The sequence below is a fragment of the Cyanistes caeruleus genome, chromosome 4 (assembly GCF_971803275.1).
Source record: "Cyanistes caeruleus chromosome 4, bCyaCae1.hap1.1, whole genome shotgun sequence".
Lineage (NCBI taxonomy): Eukaryota > Metazoa > Chordata > Aves > Passeriformes > Paridae > Cyanistes > Cyanistes caeruleus.
The window spans coordinates 31,360,904-31,373,111 of record NC_141704.1 but is presented as its reverse complement, the minus strand read 5'-3'; positions in this window follow the sequence as shown (position 1 = coordinate 31,373,111).

Genomic DNA, 12,208 nt, shown 5'->3' with positions numbered 1-12,208 from the left:
GAATGTTTGCAGTGGTGATTTGTGATTTATAGGGAAGCTGCTTTTGAGAAGTTAGTGAAGAAAAATGCTGCCCGTGCAGGGAAAGATGTATTGCCTAAGAGAGGAAATGCATGATGTAATTACCTTATAGTAGGGATTCACCCACTGCCCCTTTCCCTCTTCCACAGACCACAACTACAATTAGAAAAGAAATCGTGTCTAAAGCATGTTGTCCAACTTGCTTTTTACAGGACTATTTCAAGCACTAATGTGGACACAATTTAATGCCTTTCAAAATAGTGTGTTTGACAACAATCTCAACCACTTCAAATGCATTTTAACAGCATAATATATTGTCCTTCCTGGCCAATGTGCTGTATAATACCAGCCTGATGCAAGTGGTGGTCATTGCTATTTTCCTGGCTTAAATGTGACCTTGGTTGCAGAGGCTACGAGCGCAGAAGGGGTAAAAAACATGGGAGCCAAACATGGGAAGGTTGTGGGAAATAGTTTTGTTTCTGTTTGAAGAAGTTCAGGGTAGTGACTAAGTGAGCTGGACCAGCAGGATGAGTAAGAGTCTGGAGCCATTATTAAGTTGCTTCTCCCTGTTTACTAACTGTGGCAGTCACATCTGTAGAACGAGGATGCATGTTTACTGCTTGTAGGCTTAGCATCAGTCTGAATTACAGATGCTGTGGAGAACAGTGGGAGAAAGACAGGAAGCCTGTCTTCTGACCAGGAGGCCTCTTGTCTTCTTACAGCTCCCCTGCTTTGTCCAGCTGTGCAGTGCTGCAGGTGCTCAGCATGAGTGTTACAGCACAGAAAAGACCCAGCTCAACCAAAACTGAAATTTCAAAAGAAGGGGAAGGAAACAAACAAGCCTTTAACTGGTTTTAATAGATATGTAGTCCTTTTTCCTGCTTGCTTGTTTGATTAGACAAAACCATTTCTTTCCTCCCGGGAGTCCCTCCTTCTTACCTTTCCTTTGGTCCTCATGGGTCTGCACAAAATCTCTGTTATACTTGTGCCCTGCTTTACTTAGCTTGATACATCACCAGCTGATTTTTTTTTTAATCCTTCTAATTTCTGCATTATCTATTCCCAAGGCTGCAAGACATTTCTTCTTAGATTAATAGACTAAAGGAAACAAAAGTGGAATTTTTAGACAAATTGTCTTGGAAAAAAAAGCCTTAAGAAGCTGTCTGACATTCTGAAATTTTACTGGAAATTCGTTTGTGTAAAGTTGTCATATTAAAGATGCTTTAATGGTTTTGTTTTGTCTTGCCAGACATAGTCTACTGCAGAGTGAAATTCAGGATGTAAAATTCCAGAAAGATCAGGTTTTATTGTGGGAATTAATAGGAGTTTCAAAGCTGATCACGCTGTGATAAGATCTGTTAAGTCTTAACAATGGAGTGGTCACTGCTGTTCATAATGAAGCATTAAATACACTGAAACAGGGCTGTCAAAACAGTTTCTTTTAGAGATTTGTTCATTTTAAAGACTTTAAACTTAAGAAAGGACATCTTTTAAAAGACTGATCTGATAAATGACACCATTTGGACCAGGGTTATTTCTGATATAACTTCAGTGACTTAAAGAGCTGGATTTAGTCTTTTATGCCAATTGACTCCCCTGGGTAAGCTTCATTTCTTTACCCACCGTACATCTTGGACCAATCTGACCTGATAGCAAAAGACACATGATGTTGTTGAAAATGAAATACTGCCTTGGGGCAGAAGGATAAACTGTGTGGCCTCCTGAGGTCCTCCCAGCAATACTTTCTATAATTCTATTAGATTAAGTGAGGAAAGAAGTAGCGTGGAAAGCACAAAACAGGCTAAGTCATAAACTAGCAATTAAACTGGGAGCTGGGCTGGGCTGCAGCAGAAAACGTACAATCTATCCCAATTAAGAGCTGTATCTCAAGAGAAACTGGGAGCCTGACGCAGGTGCTGACAGCAGGGAAAACACTGCATTTCTGTTCTGGAGGCAGCAACTGCTTTCTGCTGGTGCTTATGCAGATCTGTGGGGGTCCTTACGCAACTCGAGGCTGTGCTCTGTTTTTAATAATTACTGAATCTATGATGTTCAGGTGGCAGTTGCTTACAGTTGTGGTCTCATCTGCCTGCACAAAGTTGGCAGCATGATGGCAGATTATTTGCTAGTGGCAGGAAGACATCCCTATTATTGACACCTGCGTCATGGGAGCCGTCTGTCCCTATGCATTCTCAGTCCTTTTCCTATCTCATATCTGCTCCTTGATGGACACCATCCAGCTCTGCTTGCTCTTAACAAGTAATTTTTCCATCTTGCAGATGGAAAGAACCTGCAAGAAAGTTCTCTGCAAGAACCTAGGGCTGAGGGACTTCTTGGACCTTCTGCAGCAAAGGTGGAGTCTTCAAGGAGCACTTCAAGGGCCATGTTGGCCTCCACAACATCTCTTTTGGCCTAGGGGCACATCATCTCTCTACTTCTCGTGTCCTATTTCCTCCTGCTGTCATTTTGCCTGCAGAGCAATGTCTTCTGTGCCAGTTGCCCTTGGCTCTGTTGACCCGGAACAACAATGCTTGGGGGATGGAAGAAGAAGAGAGCTGCTCAGTCTTGAGCCTTTTCAAGGCTCTTTAGCTGTTGTGACTCCCTGTCGAAGTCACCTGAGAGATGGGGATGTTGCTCGGTCTAGGGTGTAATTTCCTGGCAGGAGACCACCAGCTGAGTCCTGGCAGCCTCATCTCGGCTCTTCAGAGCTTGCTGCAGTGTAACTTTGTCAGACACTGGCTGTTCTCCTTCTAACCTGGGGTTTTGGTGGGAATTTTTGGTAGGGTTTTTTTACTCCTTGGAGGTCTTTTGTTCTTCTCTTATGGCTTCACATATTTCCTCCCCTAGAGCCGTTTGTTAGGAGAAGCTTAGAATTGCTCCCTTTCCTGGTCTCTGAGATCCAATCTGGGAATGTTTAAAAGGAAAATGTGACAGACCCTACATGTCAAGCTGGGGTCAAGGATGGGGTCAGTTTGATGCGTTTCCCTCCAGCCAGATATACATCAATTTGAGATATGTGGAGCCTGTAATCTTCCTGCACAAGAACTAAAAAATAGCCAGTATGAGGGCTGCAAGTTAGGGACTGTGAAGAAAAAGGTATAAAGGCAGAAGTGTTTGACTTCTGTGTCCCAGACAGGGGAAATGCAGGAACAGTAGGGGAACAGAAATATGTAGGAAATATGTAGGTCCCTATTCCTGCATGAAGAGCCCTATGGTTTGCTGAGGCAGATTGAGAGGGTGGGATTTAAGGATAGGAAACCTAAGGCTTTTCCTTTTAGAATGCTGTGTGGAGATAAAGTAGGAGGAAAAGTAATTTTTGCATGAGCCACTGAGGGAAAATGAGGATACAGGGTAGAGCTGGATGACCTTGCAGGTGGAAGGGCAAGTGGTAAGAATAAATAACTAAAAGGAGATTTTCAGGGCAAATCTCTCAGGTTTAAGGGCAGACAGGGGGATTCAGAGCCATGATGAGGAAGGTCACTGGTAGCCATCAGTTTAGGCTGAAGATGTAGGGCCTGCATTAGAACAAGGCAGGAAGAGTTAAAGCCTGTGTGACAGCGTTGACACCGGAAATTGAAAGGGCAGTAGCAAGAATACAGAATGATAAACCTAAGAATAGTGTGGGGAGGTAAGAACAGCAAGCTGTGATGCTGTGAGCAGCAGTGGCTGGGGACAGCATGTCCAGGTGAGACCAGAAAAAATAGAGTAGGTATGCTGAGGGCACTAACAGACTATCAGGGTGGAAGATTGTGAAGAGATGTTGGAAATTCATGTTTGAGTACAGCTCTTCTGAGGGAATTTCTGAGCGGAGGGAAATAGATATCTGTAACTGGTACCCACACATCTTCATAAACACATTCAAAACACAAATTAATTCCAGCACTATCTCCACTATCTCTGTTTTCCTTTGCCAAAAAGTATAATGACCTTTCTGCTTAAAACCTTTATTTATTTGGGGGAGGGGGCAACAACACATACATTTATGCCTAATTGTGATGATGCATCATGAATACATTCACAGAATGGAAAGAGAACCTACACCTCCACTTAACCAGGCAGAAATGCCCACTACAACTTGAGCATTGATATCTCACAACAGAAACTTGAGAATCAGTTCATACAGGAGAACGGATGGAAGGAATATTTTCTGTGTTGGTTTCCCTTCTCTGCTTTTGCTAATTCATTTTGATTCCTGTGAAGTGTTGATCTCTCTTAGTCTAACAGTTACATGTGGCCATTGTGAGCCATATCTAGGACTTTGTTTCTGTGATGTTGGATGGCTTCAGTTTGAGGACTGTAAAACTGAAAGGTTACAGTTGAAGCATCAGGCATAAAATCAGCTTGTAGGCACAGCAGAACAGAGTATCTAGGAAAGATGTTTTGCAGGGTTAAGATAATACTTTTCAGTGCTGTTGTCAGCAAAGAGAGGCTGCAATGAATATGAAAATGTTGGATGAGGAATTCTGGGGGGTTTGGAAACAGTAACAAGTGTGGGTTTCTTCTAACAGGTAAATGCAGAGGAAATGATGCTGCAAGTCTCTGGATGGAGGTATCTGGGGAGGTAGTGGAGAAGGTAAAGGAGCATTCTTGGACAATTCCATGGAACTGGATAAGAGCAGGAGGATGGTTCTGGTGTGAGCAAAAGCAGACTAATGCAGACTCTGCCCTCTGGTTTCTGTCCCTATTGAGGTGTGGGGCTATTTCCCTTCAGCAGAGTATGCCATTGCTCTTTATGGCCCTCACAGCTAAGATTGCCAGTAGGTTAGCTTTCCCTGTTCACTGAGATAGAAGTGATCCCTGAATGCCATCTTGGTCCACAGCTTTTTTGATACCTGATTCCTCTTCCCTGTCTATACCTCTTGCCTTTTTCCTCCCTTCTCTGCATGTGGAGGTCTTATATGTCCCCACAATTCTGCTACAACTCCCATGATACCAGCCCTCCCAATGACCATAAGACTGCTTATTTCCTCCCATGTACTTTGCTTTCCAGGATTAGAAGCTGTGGTCAGAAAAACAGCCAGTGGTCATTCTATTCACTACCACCCTCTCCTACCCCTATCCTTTCCATCTGGTGCTAGGGAAGAGCTTGTGCCCTGTTCAGCTGGCTAGTTCTGGCACAAAACTGGGCTGGTACAGGAGCGAGAGGGCTGTGCCCATGTTGGATGCGTGTCTCTGTGCGGGTGAGGAGCATCTGAGGCAGGCACCCTTTCCTCCTTTTATCAGACTGCGCTCATTTATTATACCATCTGTTTTCCCAGTGCTGGAGATGATGCTGGGGATATGTGACTTGGGGCACTCAGGCAGAAACTGGCCTGCACAAGGCCAGCCATGTGTTTGCCTCCTAGCAATGCAGCGGTCAGCAGCAAATTCTTTGCTGCTGCCTCCTCTCAGTATGGGAGAGAGCAATTGTGGACCTGGGTGTGTAGGAGACACAAAGAAATAAAATATGGCAGGGGGAGGAGGGGAAAGAGACTTTGGGGTACATGTGTATCAGCTGCAGAGAACTGAGGGACAGACAGACAGATGAGCAGAGTTGGGGAGAAGGAAGAAGAATGGATTGAAGGGAGGGAAAAACATAAAGAACCGTGCAGGGAGAGACAAAGAAACAGACTGGCTGGGGGGCAGCAAGAGAAATGCTGGGAAGGAGGGAAAGACAGGCAGATTTGGCAAGGTTGTGGTGTGGAAATCAATGGATTGTCTGTGGGAGAGAGATGTGTGCCAGCCAGGTACTACACTCATAGGTAAGTGGATAACTAGGGCGATGGAGATAAGTTCTGTGTGTGTGTGTTTATACAGGCCTGTGTAAGGGTGAGCTGAATGAATGGGAGTGAGGAAGGGGAGTCATAAGGAAAGAGAAGAGTGAAAGCAGAGCAACAAAAGATCAAAGCTAGATAGAGATGAACCCTTGCAGTGCAAACAAGAGCTGGCATCAGGCAGAGGGGAGGAAGGGATTTGTATGAAAAGGAGACTAACTGCACTCATATGTTGGGGGCTGAGGTTTTCTTATTGGAACGTGAGAGACGACGCAGGGCAGCCATCAGAGCACAATTTCCCTATACTAAACAGAAGCATTTTTATGCATGCAGAGCTCACTGCCAGTGCACAGAGAGACCCAGTGGACCCGGGAATGTAAATGCCACTATGCTAGTGCAGACTGCACTACCTGCTGAACTGCAATTTGTACCTGAGCCTTTGCAACCTGTGGACTGCCTATTTCAAGCATATGTGCTTGACTATTAGAAGCTGTTTAAGATGGCAGCCTAGGTAGTTATTTATCCTCCTTTCCCTTTCCTCTTGTCCTTTTCCTCACAGTGTACTCACAATAGAAAAGGAGACATGAAAAAGTAGTGTCCAGATTCACAGGGACCTTCTTGTTTCTTCTGCCTTGTTTCACAGACACCGCTTTGCTTTGCTGCCTGACTTGACCTCCCCCTCTTCCCTTTGACCACTTATTTTCTCTTCTACACTTTCTTCTGCTTTTTTTTCATCTACTTCTTTATCTCTTCCTTCAATTTTCTGTAATTTTAAGGATTTTTATTGTCCTTATAACTCCATCCCCCTTTCTCCATTGTGTTCTAGACTAGGAGCCCTGTTTCTTTCCTTCTGCTCCTTTTCTTTCTCCCCAATTCCTCCATCTCCTTCTGCCTGTGCCTGTCTGCCTGCTTTCTCTCACTCACTGTCTGTCTCTCTTGAACTGGGTTGTGAATTCTGTTGGCATCAGAGTGGGACAAACTGTAAAACCGAGGTTCCCGGAGGGCCAGATTGTGATCATTTTATTTTTACAATGTCCTTGGATGTGTAAAGGTGTTTGTTTGAGGGGGAGGAGCAGTGCATGTGCTCCATGTGGGAGAAGAGAGAGGAGTGAAGGCCAGAACAAATGAAGCTTATAACCAATATAGGTCAGTTGCAAAGAAGAGTCCCAATGGTCTGTGAAATAGAGAAGTGTTTTGTCATTTCAGACTGGCTAGTGGAGAGATGGCAAATGAATAGTTTTATCTAACACACACAGGGAAGGGGTCTTGTTGGAGAATGCAGTAGTGATGAGCATGGGAGGAGGACCAGCTCTGCACAGGGCTCATCTCCCAGCCACCCCCATAACCCAGGGAAAAAACACCTTTCTCCTGCTCTGAGCTGCCTACTCCTGTATATGTTCCCATGTCTCTGCTATGGGCTGCATGGTGCTTCCCTGTGCCCTCTGCCAGACTTGCTCACTGTGTCAGAGAACAACAACCAAGCAAACAAATTAGAGAAGCACACAGAACCATAATCCCACACTCTTGGACGATGGGCTGGAGTGCTTGGTCAGCCTCTGCTGGGGTCAGCTGCCAAAGAGACCCACATAGTGACAGAAAGGAATTATCAAGGCCCTGAGCATGGTCTGGTGGAGCTGTATGAGCCAAGTGCACTGCTGGGAATTGTTTTGCTCTGCAGAAGGCTCCTCACTTCCCATGATTTGCTACCATATAAGTAAATTCTGCTTTCTGATCATTCAAGAAATTTTCAAAAGTGGTCAGTAGCTGCAGTGAATGACAGAAATGCAGTGAATGACAAATACTGATGAACCCACCATTTGGCCTTGGGGGTTTTGATTTAATTTCTATTGAGAAATTTGTTGGTTTATGAGATCAAAGCTACTCTGTTAAAGGACATTAAAACATCAAAACTGAAATCTAGATTTTCAGAGGTGTTTGTAGCCCCTACACCTCTCTAAATTCGATGTCAGATGCTGACTGCTTAGCACAACTGAAAATCAGGACAGTTCCTCACTGTCTAAACATGGAGTTAGAAGCCTGAATAGACTTAGGTATTTTGCTTCTTATTTTAAGGTAGTCCTTTATTCCCAAAGCAGAGAATACCACCTCATGACAATTTCTACCCATGGAGTACTCTTCTATGCATCACCATAATGCTCCAGTCTAGCATCTGACTGGCTTAATCTGATGTGTTTAACCTACTTCCTCTATAGGAATTCACTTGGGGGATCCTAAACCATTACAATGGTAATGTGAAAACAAATCCTAGGAATTCATACAATACAAGAGCTCTGTGGTCATGATGTATCAGCTGACTTGCTCTGAAATAGTGTCTTAGGTGCTTTTACACCTCATGGGATGTCTCCCTGACTATGTGAGACTAGAGAAGTAAATTCTTCTCACATTAAAATTGGTAGCCTGTTTCTGGCATCAGTGGGACATGGTTATTCTGAATTCACTTAGAATGTCAGCTCACTGAACTCCTGAATAGGTGTTGTGATACATGCTACTCTTGATCTGTCCCTCTGAAAATTCAGAGGGATGAAATAGCCTATCCTAGACACTAACCATTCTCTTGTTTTTCCTGGGATGTTCCTTCAAGAATCGTTTTAACCCTGATGTACTACTGAGCGTCAGAGAAGTTAAATGTCCAATATTCCTGCCCCGATACCCTAAACTATCTGACAGAATTAAAACTCGGGGTATCCTAAAGATGAAAGTTTGCATAGCTGTCTTGCATTAATACCAGACCTAGGAGAGCAAATCTGTCCATGGAGGAAGCCCTAGTGATCCCTCTGTGGCTGCAGAGGTCTAGATGGCAAAAGCTCATATTAGGGCCGGATTGTGGCTTTAAATGATGATACTGAATAGATGCGGCTGCACAAGATCCTCTTGTCTGTCCCCATCTGTGCCCTTTACACTGAAAGGAAGACTGATATCACAGGATATCGATCAGTGTCAACACAAACCATCCTCACTGTACACCTCACCTTTACCTCAACATTTATCATTGCACTGATGCTTCCAAGAAGATTCTGAAAGCCTTCCAAAAAAAATAAAGCCTTTTCTTTTTTTGACTTATTCTTTGCAATTCCATGTTTACCTGGAAACAGATTTTTTTTTAATTATTATTATTTAAGAACCAAACCACAGCCCATGCACATTTCCTCAGTGTAGTTTCATAAAACTGTTTGTTGAGAAATGGTGACTGCTTTTAATTTGGACTTTGAAGTTGACCAGGAGAAACCATCCCTTCCATGGGAAATCGGGAGTGATGGTCTAATCTAGTTACAGTCAGTGGATAAATGGACAAAGGCTGTATTGGGGGCAACATAATTGGTGCCCATATTTCAGGTGCAATGGGCAGTGGGACCCATTGCCTCTCTGATACATTCTGGAGATTCTTCCCTGTGTCTTAGGCCCTAGAGCAGATTTTGATTACAAAACCTGTGCCAAAACCTTTTCACCAACTTTTTGTTGCCTGGAATATGCTTTCAGAGTTGGATATATGTAGATGTCAGTGGGAACTAACTGTGTCTGGCTTTGGATGTGAATGTGAACTAAGAAGAGAATTTCCATGAAGAATCTGGGGATACAGAAAAGTAGAAACAATGGCTGTATGCTTGTGAATAAGTGGGTCTCAAGCTGGATTTCTATGGTGTATGGCTAATGCAGGGGTAAGGGAATGTAGAGGCATGTATTTATTTAAATGCAAGATAGTCCAACCTGAAGGTAGCCTGGGATTATAGATTAAGTGTAGAAAAATGTGTGTTCTGGAGAGGATAAGTATGAGGCACAGCATCTGAGTGGGGAAGAGTGTCTTTAGTTTAGCATACTTATGTAAATACATAGGGATAGACGTGCTGGTGGGAGGGGGAATGTTCTCACAACTTATATTCTCTGCTAGTCATATTCGGTTTGTGTATGTGTGTGTGTGTGTATATATATATCTATACATATGCATATATCCTCACTGAGAGTGCTTTACCAAATACTAGAATTCCAGCTAGAATGACTTGTTAGCAGCCTGCCCTCTGTTAGAGCTAATGGGTTGCAGGTATTGATTTTTTTCTATTTCTATTGATTAGGAGGCTGCTGTACATACAAACCTTAGCATGGCATGGAAAGAGAAAGGGAGGCAAAACAGTTCACATCCCAGCAACTCATCATGGCGGAAAATTCATCCTGGGTATCTCAGTCTTCTCCAACTATCTCTTCCGAGTAGAGAAGGAAGGCATTCCTTTTTTTGCAGAAATCAACCCTCAGGGCTCATGGGAGGACACTTTTTGTTTCGCAGCCATCTTCAGATATACGTTGTGTAAGAAAAAGGGGAAAGGAGTCTCACATGGAAAGAGCAGGAGTTGTAGCTTCAAGACTCAATCTGAAAGTTACCTTGGGTACCCATAGGTACCCAATTCATTCATAACAGCACCCAGATCCCACTAAAATCAGTGCAAACACTTTCACTTTGGTGTGCTTTATGAATACGTTCTGGATTTTTTGGTGCCTCAGTGCCTCCGCAAACTAACGAACATGTTACTTTGTAGGAGTGTTGTGAGGCCAAATGAACAGTTTGTACAAGATTTTGCTTGGAAGAGGAGATAAGTGAGAAACTGAGGGGCTTCTGTATGGCAGCATTAGAACCTCATACTTGGTGCCTGCCATTCCTGTCTATCACAATAGGTTTTTTAAGCACTCTCAGGGCAGCACCTGCGCCCATTTTGCATGGAAATCTGCTCATTTTAATTGAGAGACCTCCATGTCTGGTATCTCCCTTCTTCTTTAATTTCTGGTCACAGGGTTACACTAGAGATGACTTTGCTGTGGTATTGAATGTCTGATGTTTAAACTGTGTTGTTGATCTTCAACATGAACCTGAAGATAAGAAGAGAGGACCAGTGAGCCTTTTTCCATGTGCATTTATCTCCCTATGTCTATCATCTCCATCTCTAGCTCCTTCACCTGTGATTCTCTGGCAAAACCCACACATTTTCTTTCCATGGCTTGCTGGCTTGTTGAACTGGTCTAAGAAAACCAGCATGCAGATATGATGTGAATAATGTTTCTTAACTGCTTTGGGAACCTCATCTTTGGATGTCAGTGATGACTGCTCTGATCACCCCATCTGCTTTTCTAACAGTACAGATATGTGACTTCTTTCTTCTCCAGTGAAATAGCTTACATTTTAATTCTCTTTACACACCATATCTCATTTCTCTCTTCTCTGCCCCATTGGCTTCTAGTTCCATGATCATCACCCTAACCCCAGTTTGTTTTTCCTAACATCTCCTCTGCTGGTGCATTTCCCTATTAACACCTCTGCTCATCCTGCAAATGCAGCTGCATCAACTCTATCTCTTTTACATCTCATTACAACAGCTCCTTCTCAGCTGGCCTCCCCAGGATGAAGATTCCTAGATCAAATTTTTGTACACTATCTCTGATTTTATCCTATCTGCCAAAGAGCTCCACTGCAGCACTCAATCCACAAACACTATTCAGTCTCATTACCATCCCATGGAGTTGCTTCCGACTTTGTGCCCTTCATCTCGCTTCCTGCATCTTTCTCGTGCCCCTTTTTTTCCTACAGCACTGCCCCTTCTCTCCACAAATAGCAGCACTCTTGGCTTGCCATTGGAAGCAGACTTCCTGTGGCTCCCTGTCTCATCAGCTCCTCATTTCAAGTAATTTAAAATGTAATTTAAAATCTCTCTATTTCCTCCAGACTATTAATTTCTCTCTCCTTACTCTTCTATAGATGTCATTCTGTGTTTCACTATTCAGAAGATACAACTGTTGTGAAAATCTGCCACAGTGGTTTTATTCTGTATTCTTGTTTGGTATTATCATTTTTAATGATTCTTTATAGGAAAGACAAAATCTCAGCACAGCATCTAACCTCAGCACAAGCAGTCACACAGGACAGTCTGGCATTTGCATTGCCTTTGTACCATTCTTCTCCTGTGGCATTTAGAAGTGTAGAGGGATTATTGTGAATGGTCTAAGAGTATATAAGTAGGGTAGCAGGAAGAGAATTATTTCTGGAAATTGGGAAGTGTGAGGCAGGAAGCCATGTTTAGTTCTGATCCTGAGATGTACTGAGCTCTCATAGGTCTGACTCCTCTTAGCCAGAGATTATAGAAATTGCCACCCTGGAAACGTGGCCTTCTTATAGTGGCAATTTCTTTGGGGAGAACATGCTCTTCTCTTGTTGCTTGTTGTTCTCTTGTAGTGTAATACACTATTTGAGAGTGCAGAGTAACTGAGGAGCCAACCTTCCTTGGAAGTATGAGGTCCAGATTTCCAGAGTGGTTTTCTTGTCCACACATGATATATTTGTGCCTGATGGATTTAAGTGCAAGAATAGCCAAATGAAGATTTTTATTCTTCACAATCTTTCAGACTCCTGGCCCAGACTTTCTATCTTCCTTTGAAGA